The sequence below is a fragment of the Salmo salar genome, chromosome 17, assembly GCF_965601325.2.
Source record: "Salmo salar chromosome 17, fSalSal1, whole genome shotgun sequence".
Taxonomy (NCBI): Eukaryota; Metazoa; Chordata; class Actinopteri; order Salmoniformes; family Salmonidae; genus Salmo; species Salmo salar.
The window spans coordinates 39562501-39580000 of record NC_138307.1 but is presented as its reverse complement, the minus strand read 5'-3'; positions in this window follow the sequence as shown (position 1 = coordinate 39580000).

The window sequence follows — 17500 nt, the reverse complement described above, 5'->3', positions numbered from 1 at the left end:
AAGTAGATGAGGTGAAGACTGGGAGATGAACGACAGCCATATAATTGAATATAGTCCAATCAAAAACACATCTTTTTGACCAAATGTGTAAAATGTTAATTGTGTAGGTAAGAAAACACGATGGTCCGAATTAGGATGGCCAAAATGTGTGCGACTAAATCAATGCAGGACAGAGGAACAAAAGTGGATTAAAAATCTAGAGAAATAGGCATTGTGTTTCTGAGGCTGTATGATAATTATCTCCCTGACCCTGGTTTTTACCATTTATTTTGTATTCGTCATCTTGTCTAATCCGGAGAACATAAAACAACATCAAGTTAAAAGATGGGTATCGATGTTTGAGATTTATTACATGTATTATTCGTTTTATCATTTTAGTTTTAACACTTTTCATATTAATGACAAGTTCTTGTTATTTTTCAAAGACTTCTCTCTCACAACAACAAAAAAACACAAGTTTTATCTTCTCTAACTTCTCAACTGAGCAAAACACCAAACTTTTATTTTTATTTTCAAAGCCTTTTTTTTACATTTTTTATTTATCGTTTTGCGACCCGTGGAAACTACTTTGGAGACGACAACGACAACAATTTTTTTTTGTTGTAAAATCCTCAAAAAAAAAATTTGGGCGGGAAAAGCCTCTCGGTCGACGGAGTTCAGTGCTTTTACATTTACATTTAAGTCATTTTATTATCGAATGTATCAGGTTTCAAAATCAGACTCTTTATTTTTTGTTTGTTTTGTATATAAAGTTAATGATTCGTTAGACAGAGAGAGACCTCCTTACTGAATGATTCACAACGTGAAGAATCATACATGTGTCTCCGGTAAAAATGTATTTTCTAACATAAGGAAGTGAAATGTTTTCTCCTACTCTGAGCTGAGTGTTTGGGACACACCCTACTTAGTATTGAATGTAATACAGAAAACCACATTGACTAATGTATTCATGTCAACTAACATCCTGGACGTTCAGACACGTTGGGGTTTCATCCTAAGTGTCTCTGTGGTCTTCTGAACTCCACCTAAAAAAGGTACTTTGATCCATTTGTGTGTGTGTCCCAAATGCCACCCTATTCCCTATATAGTGCACTACTATAGACCAGAGCCCTATAAAACCCTATTCCCTATATAGTGTACTACTTTAGACCAGGGCCCTATAGAACCCTATTCCCTATATAGTGCACTACTTTAGACCAGGGCCCTATAGAACCCTATTCCCTATATATAGTGCACTACTTTAGACCAGAGCCCTATAGAACCCTATTCCCTATATAGTGCACTACTTTAGACCAGGGCCCTATAGAACCCTATTCCTTATATAGTGCACTACTTTAGACCAGGGCCCTATAGAACCCTATTCCCTATATATAGTGCACTACTTTAGACCAGAGCCCTATAGAACCCTATTCCCTATATAGTGCACTACTTTAGACCAGAGCCCTATAAAACCCTATTCCCTATATAGTGCACTACTTTAGACCAGGGCCCTATAGAACCCTATTCCCTATATATAGTGCACTACTTTAGACCAGAGCCCTATAGAACCCTATTCCCTATATAGTGCACTACTTTAGACCAGAGCCCTATAAAACCCTATTCCCTATATAGTGCACTACTTTAGACCAGAGCCCTATAGAACCCTATTCCCTATATAGTGCACTACTTTAGACCAGAGCCCTATAAAACCCTATTCCCTATATAGTGCACTACTTTAGACCAGGGCCCTATAGAACCCTATTCCCTATATATAGTGCACTACTTTAGACCAGAGCCCTATAGAACCCTATTCCCTATATAGTGCACTACTTTAGACCAGAGCCCTATAAAACCCTATTCCCTATATAGTGCACTACTTTAGACCAGGGCCCTAAAAGAACCCTATTCCCTATATAGTGCACTACTTTAGACCAGGGCCCTATAGAACCCTATTCCCTATATAGTGCACTACTTTAGACCAGGGCCCTATAGAACCCTATTCCCTATATAGTGCACTACTTTAAACCAGGGCCCTATAGACCAGGGCCTGTAGTAGTGCACTATATAGGGAAATAGGCTGGATACTAGCTGATACTATAATGCTAAATCTTCCTTTTATTTATTTAATGAAACTTGGACAAGAGGGAATCCAACTTTTTCTCAGATCTGCCATTTTATTCTGTGTAACTGAAATGCCTTAATGTAAATACCTGTAAATAATGTTTGATTTTTAAGTATTTTTTTTGCTCTTTTTATTTTATTTTATTAAACAAAAGGGTAGAACTTACAAAATGCCCCGCATCAATACTGTGTGATTTCGTTATTTTAAATATTTTGATGATGGTTTTGTTTTTTATATTTGTAATTTGAACCTAATTTGTAGTTTCCTTTTTGGTAGAAATGAAACAAATAAATCCTAATGAAATAAATCTTGTTGTCACGATTCAAATCTCTTTTTACGGAGTCAAAAAAACTTCACTGCGAGGCCTCCGACGTAGCAGACAAAAGTAAGACTCTCTTATCCAACGGTTTCCACCAATAAGTTTCTCTTGTCATCTTTTCCTGTCCAAAAGGTTTCCCTGAACCTCTCGTCCCACCATATGTTTGCGTAGCAGGAAGTGCCTCAGCTAAGCCCGTCTGTTACCAGTTGAGTTAGGAGTGAACCCGCGTGGTGGTTTGACAGGTGTCTCACTAGGATCTTGGCTCAACTTGTTATTGTCATTACCTCAGATCACAGAGAGATCTTTTTATTTATTTCCCCTTTATTTAACCAGGTAGGCTAGTTGAGAACAAGTCCTTTATTTAACCAGGTAGGCTAGTTGAGAACAAGTCCTTTATTTAACCAGGTAGGCAAGTTGAGAACAAGTCCTTTATTTAACCAGGTAGGCCAGTTGAGAACAAGTCCTTTATTTAACCAGGTAGGCCAGTTGAGAACAAGTCCTTTATTTAACCAGGTAGGCTAGTTGAGAACAAGTCCTTTATTTAACCAGGTAGGCCAGTTGAGAACAAGTCCTTTATTTAACCAGGTAGGCAAGTTGAGAACAAGTTCTCATTTACAACTGCGACCTGGCCAAGATAAAGCAAAGCAGTTCGACAACATACAAAAACACAGGGTTACACATGGAGTAAAACAAACATACAGTCAATAATACAGTAGAAAAATAAGTCTATATACAATGTGAGCAAATGAGGTGAGATAAGGGAGGTAAAGGCAATAAATAGGCCATGGTGGCGAAGTAAATACAATATAGCAAGTAAAACACTGGAATGGTAGATTTGTAGTGGAAGAAAGTTCAAAGTTAAAATATAACTAATATGGTGCAAGTAACAAAATAATAAATACAGCAGGGGAAGAGGTAGTTGTTTGGGCTAAATTATAGATGGGCTATGTACAGGTGCAGTGATCTGGGAGCTGCTCTGACAGCTGGTGCTTAAAGCTAGTGAGGGAGATATGAGTCTCCAGCTTCAGAGATTTTTGTAGTTCGTTCCAGTCATTGGCAGCAGAGAACTGGAAGGAGAGACGACCAAAGGAGGAGTTGGCTTTAGGGGTGACCAGAGAGATATACCTGCTGGAGCGCGTGCTACAGGTGGGTGCTGCTATGGTGACCAGTGAGCTGAGATAAGGCCGGACTTTACCTAGCAGGGTCTTGTAGATGACCTGGAGCCAGTGGGTTTGGCGACGAGTATGAAGCGAAGGCCAGCCAACGAGAGCGTACAGGTCGCAGTGGTGGGTAGTAAATGGGGCTTTGGTGACAAAACGGATGGCACTGTGATAGACTGCATCCAGTTTATTAAGTAGGGTATTGGAAGCTATTTTGTAAATGACATCGCCGAAGTCGAGGATCGGTAGGATGGTCAGTTTTACGAGGGTATGTTTGGCAGCAGGAATGAAGGAGGCTTTGTTGCAAAATAGGAAGCCGATTCTAGATTTAATTTTGGATTGGAGATGTTTAATATGAGTCTGGAAGGAGAGTTTACAGTCTAACCAGACACCTAGGTATTTGTAGTTGTCCACAAATTCTAAGTTAGAACCATCCAGAGAAGTGATGCTGGACAGGCGGGCAGGTGCAGGCAGCGATCGGTTGAAGAGCATGCATTTAGTTTTACTTGTATTTAAGAGTAGTTGGAGGCCATGGAAGGAGAGTTGAATGGCATTGAAGCTCGTCTGGAGGGTTGTTAACACAGTGTCCAAAGAAGGGCCAGAAGTATACAGAATGGTGTCGTCTGCGTAGAGGTGGATCAGAGATTCACCAGCAGCGAGAGCGAGATCGTAACGATAAGAGGAGAGATTCGGTATCCTTTGAAAATAGATTGAAAAAATGGTTGTTTACTTTAAAAAAAAAAGATTTTTAAGATATTCGTTGGCTCGTTATATCATATAAATATTATTTTTTTATGTGACGCAAAGAGGAAGAGATGTTTCTCAGGTAAGATATGATGACTGACTGACGTGTTCTGGAATGTTTATTATGATTCTATGAATCATTCTAGAAGCTTTTATCCATCTGATTCCGGAGACAGAAGACTGGCTTGATTCCAGAGGATCATTCCAGAAGCTTTACTTTGAAACATTTACCTGCTGGCCACCATTCCAGCCTGTCAACCCAGTTGTCTAACCCCTCCTATCTAGTTTAGTGAACTCCCTTCACTACATGGCTCTGATCTGTCTCTGCTTGGAGACGACAGTGGATCTGTCTCTGATTGGAGACGACAGTGGATCTGTCTCTGCTTGGAGACGACAGTGGATCTGTCTCTGATTGGAGACGACAGTGGATCTGTCTCTGATTGGAGACGACAGTGGATCTGTCTCTGATTGGAGACGACAGTGGATCTGTCTCTGATTGGAGACGACAGTGGATCTGTCTCTGATTGGAGACGACAGTGGATCTGTCTCTGATTGGAGACGACAGTGGATCTGTCTCTGATTGGAGACGACAGTGGATCTGTCTCTGGATTGGAGACGACAGTGGATCTGTCTCTGATTGGAGACGATCTGTCTCTGATTGGAGACGACAGTGGATCTGTCTCTGATTGGAGACGACAGTGGATCTGTCTCTGATTGGAGACGACAGTGGATCTGTCTCTGATTGGAGACGACAGTGGGTAGTGGGTAGTGTCCCGTTGGGTTCCGGTCAGAGGTAGTGTCCCCGTTGGGTTCTGGTCAGAGGTAGTGTCCCGTTGGGTTCTGGTCAGAGGTAGTGTCCCGTTGGGTTCTGGTCAGAGGTAGTGTCCCCGTTGGGTTCTGGTCAGAGGTAGTGTCCCCGTTGGGTTCTGGTCAGAGATAGTGTCCCGGTCAGAGGTAGTGTCCTGTTGGGTTCTGGTCAGAGGTAGTGTCCCGTTGGGTTCTGGTCAGAGGTAGTGTCCCGTTGGGTTCTGGTCAGAGGTAGTGTCCCCGTTGGGTTCTGGTCAGAGGTAGTGTCCCCGTTGGGTTCTGGTCAGAGATAGTGTCCCGGTCAGAGGTAGTGTCCCGTTGGGTTCTGGTCAGAGGTAGTGTCCCGTTGGGCTCTGGTCAGAGGTAGTGTCCCCGTCGGGTTCTGGTCAGAGGTAGTGTCCCGTTGGGTTCTGGTCAGAGGTAGTGTCCCCGTTGGGCTCTGGTCAGAGGTAGTGTCCCCGTCGGGTTCTGGTCAGAGGTAGTGTCCCCGTTGGGTTCTGGTCAGAGGTAGTGTCCCCGTCGGGTGTAGTGCGTCATTAGAGACGGGGAGTTACGTCACTCTGACAGCGAACTGAGACACTGCAGCACGTCAACACTGTTCTCTTTTGATGTGAGATCAGGAAACCATGAAAAAGGAAAACATTATTTCATCGTTTAGGGAAAGAAAGGGGAATTCCCCCTGACTGACTTTCTCTCTCTCTCTTTCTCTTTCTTTGTCTCTCTGTCTCTGCCTCTCTCTCTCCCTCTTCCTCTCGGTGTCTCTCTCTCTCTCTCTCTCTCTCTCTCTCTCTCTGTCTCTCTCTCTCTCTCTCTCTCTCTCTCTCTCTCTCTCTCTCTCTCTGCCTCTCTCTCTCCCTCTTCCTCTCGGTGTCTCTCTCTCTCTCTCTCTCTCTCTCTCTCTCTCTGCCTCTCTCTCTCCCTCTTCCTCTCGGTGTCTCTCTCTCTCTCTCTCTCTCTCTCTCTCTCTCTCTCTCTCTGCCTCTCTCTCTCCCTCTTCCTCTCGGTGTCTCTCTCTCTCTCTCTCTCCTCTCTCTCTCTCTCTCTCCCTCTGCCGCTCTCTCTGCCTCTCTCTCCCTCTGCCTCTCGGTCTCTCTCTCTCTCTCTGCCTCGGTCTCTCTCTCTCTCTCTCTGCCTCGGTCTCTCTCTCTCTCTCTGCCTCTCTCTCTCTCTCTCCCTCTTCCTCTCGGTGTCTCTCTCTCTCTCTCTCTCTCTCTCTCTCTCTCTCTCTCTCTCTCTCCCTCTTCCTCTCGGTGTCTCTCTCTCTCTCTCTCTCTCTCTCTCCCTCTGCCGCTCTCTCTGCCTCTCTCTCCCTCTGCCTCTCGGTCTCTCTCTCTCTCTCTGCCTCGGTCTCTCTCTCTCTCTCTCTCTCTGCCTCGGTCTCTCTCTCTCTCTCTCTCTCTGCCTCTCTCTCTCTCTCTCCCTCTGCCTCTCCCCTCCTTCTCTTACCCTGTGTCTACATGTGTTCTTAGTTTGAGTCTCAGCATTAACCCCTGGATGTAATGTGCCTCCGCTGTCTAAAGAAAAGGAATGAGAGAGAAACAATGGAAGCTCCCAAGGACCTGAACAGACTCTTCCTCCTGAGATCTCCTCCTCCTCCTCCTCCTCCTCTCTTTCTTTCCATCTCTCCATCCATCCACAGAATCCTCTCTTCTCCCTGCAGAGGGGTCTGGTTATTGTTTTTAATGTACAGTCCAGGGACCGTCCCACCCCCTCAGTTTAAAGGTGATGGTCAGACCAGCTATATATTTTAATCATAACCTGCTCATGCTGGATCAATAAGACTAAAGCTGCATTCCAAATGCCCCCCCCCCCCCCCCCCTTTTGTTCTCTGCAGAGTGGACTACTGTAGACTCTGAGTCCTATATATATCGGCCCTGGTCGAAAGAAGTGCGCTCTTTTGGGACACAGCCTCCTCCTGGCTGTTAGCAGAACAATAGACAGTGTTTTCCGTACTGAGGGAAATTACCCCAAACAAGGGAGGGAGACTTATTATTTCAAGTGGAGGTTGTTTAGGTCAAGGAGAGGGTTCGGATGATGTACTGCTCTATCGCGGAGGGCTTTCTGACTTGAGTTAGTTACAGTACAGAGTGATGTTCCTTTTCTGCCCTATATAATCAATATTATCCGCTGTTGGGCCTCCCTATATAATCAATATTATCTATATAATCAATATTATCCGCTGTTGGGCCTCCCTATATAATCAATATTATCTATATAATCAATATTATCCGCTGTTGGGCCTCCCTATATAATCAATATTATCCGCTGTTGGGCCTCCTTATATAATCAATATTATCCGCTGTTGGGCCTCCCTATATAATCAATATTATCCGCTGTTGGGCCTCCTTATATAATCAATATTATCCGCTGTTGGGCCTCCCTATATAATCAATATTATCCGCTGTTGGGCCTCCTTATATAATCAATATTATCCACTGTTGGGCCTCCCTATATAATCAATATTATCCACTGTTGGGCCTCCCTATATAATCAATATTATCCACTGTTGGGCCTCCCTATATAATCAATATTATCCACTGTTGGGCCTCCCTATGTAATCAATATTATCCGCTGTTGGGCCTCCCTTTATAATCAATATTATCCACTGTTGGGCCTCCCTATATAATCAATATTATCCGCTGTTGGGCCTCCCTATATAATCAATATTATCCGCTGTTGGGCCTCCTTATATAATCAATATTATCCACTGTTGGGCCTCCCTATATAATCAATATTATCCGCTGTTGGGCCTCCCTATATAATCAATATTATCCACTGTTGGGCCTCCCTATATAATCAATATTATCCACTGTTGGGCCACCCTATATAATCAATATTATCCACTGTTGGGCCTCCCTATATAATCAATATTATCCGCTGTTGGGCCTCCCTATATAATCAATATTATCCGCTGTTGGGCCTCCCTATATAATCAATATTATCCGCTGTTGGGCCTCCCTATATAATCAATATTATCCACTGTTGGGCCTCCCTATATAATCAATATTATCTATATAATCAATATTATCCACAGTTGGGCCTCCCTATATAATCAATATTATCCACTGTTGGGCCTCCCTATATAATCAATATTATCCACTCCTATATGGACAGATGCTGGGCTTTCTACCACTGTTGGGCCTCCCTATATAATCAATATTATCCGCTGTTGGGCCTCCCTATATAATCAATATTATCCGCTGTTGGGCCTCCCTATATAATCAATATTATCCACTGTTGGGCCTCCCTATATAATCAATATTATCCGCTGTTGGGCCTCCCTATATAATCAATATTATCCACTGTTGGGCCTCCCTATATAATCAATATTATCTATATAATCAATATTATCCACAGTTGGGCCTCCCTATATAATCAATATTATCCGCTGTTGGGCCTCCCTATATAATCAATATTATCCACTGTTGGGCCTCCCTATATAATCAATATTATCTATATAATCAATATTATCCACAGTTGGGCCTCCCTATATAATCAATATTATCCACTGTTGGGCCTCCCTATATAATCAATATTATCCAATCCTATATGGACAGATGCTGGGCTTTCTACCACTGTTGGGCCTCCCTATATAATCAATATTATCCGCTGTTGGGCCTCCCTATATAATCAATATTATCCGCTCTTGGGCCTCCTTATATAATCAATATTATCCACTGTTGGGCCTCCCTATATAATCAATATTATCCGCTGTTGGGCCTCCCTATATAATCAATATTATCCACTGTTGGGCCTCCCTATATAATCAATATTATCCACTGTTGGGCCTCCCTATATAATCAATATTATCCACTGTTGGGCCTCCCTATGTAATCAATATTATCCGCTGTTGGGCCTCCCTTTATAATCAATATTATCCACTGTGGGCCTCCCTATATAATCAATATTATCCGCTGTTGGGCCTCCCTATATAATCAATATTATCCGCTGTTGGGCCTCCTTATATAATCAATATTATCCACTGTTGGGCCTCCCTATATAATCAATATTATCCGCTGTTGGGCCTCCCTATATAATCAATATTATCTGCTGTTGGGCCTCCCTATATAATCAATATTATCCGCTGTTGGGCCTCCTTATATAATCAATATTATCCGCTGTTGGGCCTCCCTATATAATCAATATTATCCACTGTTGGGCCTCCCTATATAATCAATATTATCTGCTGTTGGGCCTCCCTATATAATCAATATTATCCACTGTTGGGCCTCCCTATATAATCAATATTATCCACTGTTGGGCCTCCCTATGTAATCAATATTATCCACTGTTGGGCCTCCCTATGTAATCAATATTATCCACTGTTGGGCCTCCCTATATAATCAATATTATCCACTGTTGGGCCTCCCTATGTAATCAATATTATCCACAGTTGGGCCTCCCTATATAATCAATATTATCCGCTGTTGGGCCTCCCTATATAATCAATATTATCCACTGTTGGGCCTCCCTTTATAATCAATATTATCCACTGTTGGGCCTCCCTTTATAATCAATATTATCCGCTGTTGGGCCTCCCTTTATAATCAATATTATCCGCTGTTGGGCCTCCCTATATAATCAATATTATCCGCTGTTGGGCCTCCCTATATAATCAATATTATCTGCTGTTGGGCCTCCTTATATAATCAATATTATCCACTGTTGGGCCTCCCTATATAATCAATATTATCCGCTGTTGGGCCTCCCTATATAATCAATATTATCCACTGTTGGGCCTCCCAATATAATCAATATTATCCACTGTTGGGCCTCCCTATATAATCAATATTATCCACTGTTGGGCCTCCCTATATAATCAATATTATCCACTGTTGGGCCTCCCTATATAATCAATATTATCCACTGTTGGGCCTCCCTATATAATCAATATTATCCACTGTTGGGCCTCCCTTTATAATCAATATTATCCGCTGTTGGGCCTCCCTATATAATCAATATTATCCGCTGTTGGGCCTCCCTATATAATCAATATTATCTGCTGTTGGGCCTCCTTATATAATCAATATTATCCACTGTTGGGCCTCCCTATGTAATCAATATTATCCGCTGTTGGGCCTCCCTTTATAATCAATATTATCCGCTGTTGGGCCTCGCTATATAATCAATATTATCCACAGTTGGGCCTCCCTTTATAATCAATATTATCCACTGTTGGGCCTCCCTTTATAATCAATATTATCCACTCCTATATGGACAGATGCTGGGCTTTCTACCACTGTTGGACCTCCCTATATAATCAATGCGGTAGCAGAAAGAACAATCTTATGGCTTGGATGGCTGGAGTCTTTGACAACTTTTTGGGCCTTTCCCTGACACCGCCTGGTATAGAGGTCCCGGATGGCAGGGAGCACAGCCCCCGTGATTTACTGGGGCGTACTCACCACCCCCTGTAGCGTCTTGCGGTTGGATGCCTTGCAGTTGCCGTACCAAGCGTTGATACAGCCAGTCAAAATGCTCTCGACGGTGCAGCTGTAGAACTTTGAGGATCTGAGGGCCCCCACACTAAATCTTTTCAGCCTCCTGAGAGGGAAGAGGCGCTGTCGTTCCCTCTTCACAAGGACCATGTTAATTCCTTTAGTGATGTGGACACCGAGGAACTTGAAGCTTTCGACCCGCTCCACTACAGCCCCATGTGGATGGGGGGCGTGCTCGCTCCTCTGTTTCCTGTTGACCACGATCAGCTCCTTTGTCTTGTTGATGGAGAGGTTGTTGTCCTTACGCCACACTACCAGGTCTCTGACCTCCTCCCTATAAGTTGCCTCGTCGTCGTCGGTGATCAGTCCTACCACCATTGTGTCATCAGCAAACACATAGACGGAAAAATATAACTGACAACTCTCTTTGTATAGTCTTTTTTTTTTTTATGTAATTTTATTGTATTTCACCTTTATTTAACCAGGTAGGCTAGTTGAGAACAAGTCCTTTATTTAACCAGGTAGGCTAGTTGAGAACAAGTCCTTTATTTAACCATGTAGGCTAGTTGAGAACAAGTCCTTTATTTAACCAGGTAGGCTAGTTGAGAACAAGTCCTTTATTTAACCATGTAGGCTAGTTGAGAACAAGTCCTTTATTTAACCATGTAGGCTAGTTGAGAACAAGTCCTTTATTTAACCATGTAGGCTAGTTGAGAACAAGTCCTTTATTTAACCAGGTAGGCCAGTTGAAAACAAGTTCTCATTTACAACTGCGACCTGGCCAAGATAAAGCAAAGCAGTTCGACAACATACAACAACACAGAGTTACACATGGAGTAAAACAAAACGTAAAGTCAATAACACAATAGAAAAAAATCTATATACAGTGAGTGCCAAATGAGGTGAGCAGGTAAGGCAATAAATAGGCCAATAGTAGCAAAGGTCTGCAGATCTAAATCAGACGAGCCAAATCGCGAGACTTCCTTAACATCAGAGATCTACACACCAGCTGTTGTTAATTAACACCCTCCATCTTACCTGAGTCTGCTGTCTGATGTTGTCTCGCCATGATGCCGCCTCGCCCGCCTCTTTCGCCGCCGCTGCCTCTTTCGAGTCCCGAGGATTAGGGCCCCGGGGACTCTGTCTCTGTCCCTTTATCTCTTTGTCTCTTTCACTGTTCTCTCTCTCTCTCTCAATTTTCTCTCTCTCTCTCTCTCTCTCTCTCTCTCTCTCTCTCTCTCTTTCACTGTTCTCTTTCTCTCTCTCAATTTTCTCTCTCTCTCTCTCTCTCTCTCTCTCTTTCACTGTTCTCTTTCTCTCTCTCAATTTTCTCTCTCTCTCTCTCTCTCTCTCTCTCTCTCTCTCTCTCTCTATCACTGTTCTCTCTCATTCTTTGTGTTCTCTCTCTCTCTGTTCTCTCTCTGTTTTCTCTCTCTCTGTTCTCTCTCTCAAGTCAACATTACTTTCAGAGATGAATATGGAATTGATTGCTACAGTATCGTTACAGTGAAATGACAGTCTTCTACGTAGTGGAATGATCTCGTCTCTACTGTCACTTCATCAGGTCTTCTTCACTGTGTTTAGTAACTAAGTCAGAAGAGGTAACTTCCTGTCATCAGGTCTTCTTCACTGTGTTTAGTAACTAAGTAGTGACTCAGTCAGAAGAGGTAACTTCCTGTCATCAGGTCTTCTTCACTGTGTTTAGTAACTAAGTAGTGACTCAGTCAGAAGAGGTGACTTCCTGTCATCAGGTCTTCTTCACTGTGTTTAGTAACTAAGTAGTGACTCAGTCAGAAGAGGTAACTTCCTGTCATCAGGTCTTCACTGTGTTTAGTGTGTTTAGAGTGTGTGTGTGTGTGTGTGTGTGTGTGTGTGTGTGTGTGTGTGTGTGTGTGTGTGTGTGTGTGTGTGTGTGTGTGTGTGTGTGTGTGTGTGTGTGTGTGTGTGTGTGTGTGTGTGTGTGTGTGTGTGTGTGTGTGTGTGTGTGATATCTACGTGTGAATCTACACTCTCTATGGAGCTTCTCCTTATGATATGAACTAACAGGATGACTAGCAGACTCTATGGAGCTCCTCCATATGATATGACCTAACAGGATGTCTAGCAGACTCTATGGAGCTTCTCCATATGATATCAACTAACAAGATGTCTAGCAAACTCTATGGAGCTTCTCAATATGATATGGCTTATAAATTGGGTCATATCATGTCCCTATTTTATAGGACTATTTTTACTATTTCCAAGGAAAAAGAACAGAAACAACAAGTTAATTTTCCTAGAAAAAGCCTTTCTGCCCTGTTTTATAACCAGTTCATATTGATTTCTGAGAAGTTTTGAGCTCAAAGTACCAAGTAATCAGTCATTCCACTATCGGCTAATGTTTTGGTAAATATCACCGTGCATGAACCTTTATGTCCTTCTCTTTAGAGAGAACAACCAATCTCTTTCTCTCTTTCTCCAGCAGTGACAGCTGAACAGTCAGGGCTTTTTGTGTCCTTATCGCCATATAAAGGTGGAGAATGGCCCGTACGCGCCTGCATACAGGTTTTAGATTGCGATTTCTGGCATTTAACAAACGCTTTTATCCAGAGAAACCTAAAGTAGTGAATGCATACATTCGTGCGTAGCTACGTACTACTCTTCATCATTCATAGCTACCCTTCATCATTCATAGCTACATACTACCCTTCATCATTCATAGATACATACTACCCTTCATCATTCATAGTACATACTCCCTTCATCATTCATAGTTACATACTACCCTTCATCATTCATAGTTACATACTACCCTTCATCATTCATAGCTACATACTACCCTTCATCATTCATAGCTACCCTTCATCATTCATAGATACATACTACCCTTCATCATTCATAGTTACATACTACCCTTCATCATTCATAGTTACATACTACCCTTCATCATTCATAGTTACATACTACCCTTCATCATTCATAGATACATACTACCCTTCATCATTCATAGATACATACTACCCTTCATCATTCATAGTTACATACTACCCTTCATCATTCATAGATACATACTACCCTTCATCATTCATAGCTACATACTACCCTTCATCATTCATAGCTACATACTACCTTCATCATTCATAGTTACATACTACCCTTCATCATTCATAGCTACATACTACCCTTCATCATTCATAGATACATACTACCCTTCATCATTCATAGTTACATACTACCCTTCATCATTCATAGTTACATACTACCCTTCATCATTCATAGATACATACTACCCTTCATCATTCATAGCTACATACTACCCTTCATCATTCATAGCTACCCTTCATCATTCATAGATACATACTACCCTTCATCATTCATAGTTACATACTACCCTTCATCATTCATAGTACATACTACCCTTCATCATTCATAGCTAACCTTCATCATTCATAGATACATACTACCCTTCATCATTCATAGTTACATACTACCCTTCATCATTCATAGTTACATACTACCCTTCATCATTCATAGATACATACTACCCTTCATCATTCATAGCTACATACTACCCTTCATCATTCATAGTTACATACTACCCTTCATCATTCATAGATACATACTACCCTTCATCATTCATAGATACATACTACCCTTCATCATTCATATCTACCCTTCATCATTCATAGTTACATACTACCCTTCATCATTCATAGTTACATACTACCCTTCATCATTCATAGATACATACTACCCTTCATCATTCATAGCTACATACTGCCCTTCATCATTCATAGCTACCCTTCATCATTCATAGTTACATACTACCCTTCATCATTCATAGCTACATACTACCCTTCATCATTCATAGTTACATACTACCCTTCATCATTCATAGTTACATACTACCCTTCATCATTCATAGATACATACTACCCTTCATCATTCATAGCTACATACTACCCTTCATCATTCATAGTTACATACTACCCTTCATCATTCATAGTTACATACTACCCTTCATCATTCATAGATACATACTACCCTTCATCATTCATAGATACATACTACCCTTCATCATTCATAGTTACATACTACCCTTCATCATTCATAGATACATACTACCCTTCATCATTCATAGATACATACTACCCTTCATCATTCATAGCTACCCTTCATCATTCATAGTTACATACTACCCTTCATCATTCATAGATACATACTACCCTTCATCATTCATAGCTACATACTACCCTTCATCATTCATAGCTACCCTTCATCATTCATAGATACATACTACCCTTCATCATTCATAGCTACATACTACCCTTCATCATTCATAGATACATACTACCCTTCATCATTCATAGATACATACTACCCTTCATCATTCATAGTTACATACTACCCTTCATCATTCATAGTTACATACTACCCTTCATCATTCATAGATACATACTACCCTTCATCATTCATAGCTACATACTACCCTTCATCATTCATAGTTACATACTACCCTTCATCATTCATAGATACATACTACCCTTCATCATTCATAGATACATACTACCCTTCATCATTCATAGCTACCCTTCATCATTCATAGTTACATACTACCCTTCATCATTCATAGTTACATACTACCCTTCATCATTCATAGATACATACTACCCTTCATCATTCATAGCTACATACTACCCTTCATCATTCATAGCTACCCTTCATCATTCATAGTTACATACTACCCTTCATCATTCATAGATACATACTACCCTTCATCATTCATAGATACATACTACCCTTCATCATTCATAGCTACCCTTCATCATTCATAGTTACATACTACCCTTCATCATTCATAGTTACATACTACCCTTCATCATTCATAGATACATACTACCCTTCATCATTCATAGCTACATACTACCCTTCATCATTCATAGCTACCCTTCATCATTCATAGTTACATACTACCCTTCATCATTCATAGCTACATACTACCCTTCATCATTCATAGTTACATACTACCCTTCATCATTCATAGATACATACTACCCTTCATCATTCATAGTTACATACTACCCTTCATCATTCATAGTTACATACTACCCTTCATCATTCATAGCTACATACTACCCTTCATCATTCATAGTTACATACTACCCTTCATCATTCATAGTTACATACTACCCTTCATCATTCATAGATACATACTACCCTTCATCATTCATAGATACATACTACCCTTCATCATTCATAGTTACATACTACCCTTCATCATTCATAGATACATACTACCCTTCATCATTCATAGATACATACTACCCTTCATCATTCATAGTTACATACTACCCTTCATCATTCATAGTTACATACTACCCTTCATCATTCATAGCTACATACTACCCTTCATCATTCATAGATACATACTACCCTTCATCATTCATAGCTACATACTACCCTTCATCATTCATAGATACATACTACCCTTCATCATTCATAGTTACATACTACCCTTCATCATTCATAGATACATACTACCCTTCATCATTCATAGTTACATACTACCCTTCATCATTCATAGTTACATACTACCCTTCATCATTCATAGCTAACCTTCATCATTCATAGATACATACTACCCTTCATCATTCATAGTTACATACTACCCTTCATCATTCATAGTTACATACTACCCTTCATCATTCATAGTTACATACTACCCTTCATCATTCATAGATACATACTACCCTTCATCATTCATAGATACATACTACCCTTCATCATTCATAGCTACCCTTCATCATTCATAGATACATACTACCCTTCATCATTCATAGCTACCCTTCATCATTCATAGCTACATACTACCCTTCATCATTCATAGATACATACTACCCTTCATCATTCATAGATACATACTACCCTTCATCATTCATAGCTACCCTTCATCATTCATAGTTACATACTACCCTTCATCATTCATAGATACATACTACCCTTCATCATTCATAGCTACATACTACCCTTCATCATTCATAGATACATACTACCCTTCATCATTCATAGATACATACTACCCTTCATCATTCATAGTTACATACTACCCTTCATCATTCATAGTTACATACTACCCTTCATCATTCATAGCTACATACTACCCTTCATCATTCATAGTTACATACTACCCTTCATCATTCATAGATACATACTACCCTTCATCATTCATAGTTACATACTACCCTTCATCATTCATAGATACATACTACCCTTCATCATTCATAGCTACATACTACCCTTCATCATTCATAGATACATACTACCCTTCATCATTCATAGTTACATACTACCCTTCATCATTCATAGCTACATACTACCCTTCATCATTCATAGCTACCCTTCATCATTCATAGATACATACTACCCTTCATCATTCATAGATACATACTACCCTTCATCATTCATAGATACATACTACCCTTCATCATTCATAGTTACCCTTCATCATTCATAGATACATACTACCCTTCATCATTCATAGCTACATACTACCCTTCATCATTCATAGCTACATACTACCCTTCATCATTCATAGATACCCTTCATCATTCATAGATACATACATACCTTAACGAAGGTTCTTTACTTAGCCATATGATGGGAATAATCGACCACTTCCCTGTACAAATAGCTAATGTATAACCCAGCCCATACAAAGGCTATAAAAGGTTCAACAGAGATAAGAGTGATTAGAGTCAACGTTGTGGTTTGTAAATGGACTAATGACTAACTGCTACCATTAAGATTTAATGGCTGCAGTTCCATAGAGGAATAACAGTATAGCAGGCTACGACCTGTCATAAACATTCTCAAACACAACCCTGGTTACAGCAAGCTGCTGTGGTCGATGTCAACACCAAGACAGTCCTGGTTAGAGCTGTGGTTGGGGTTC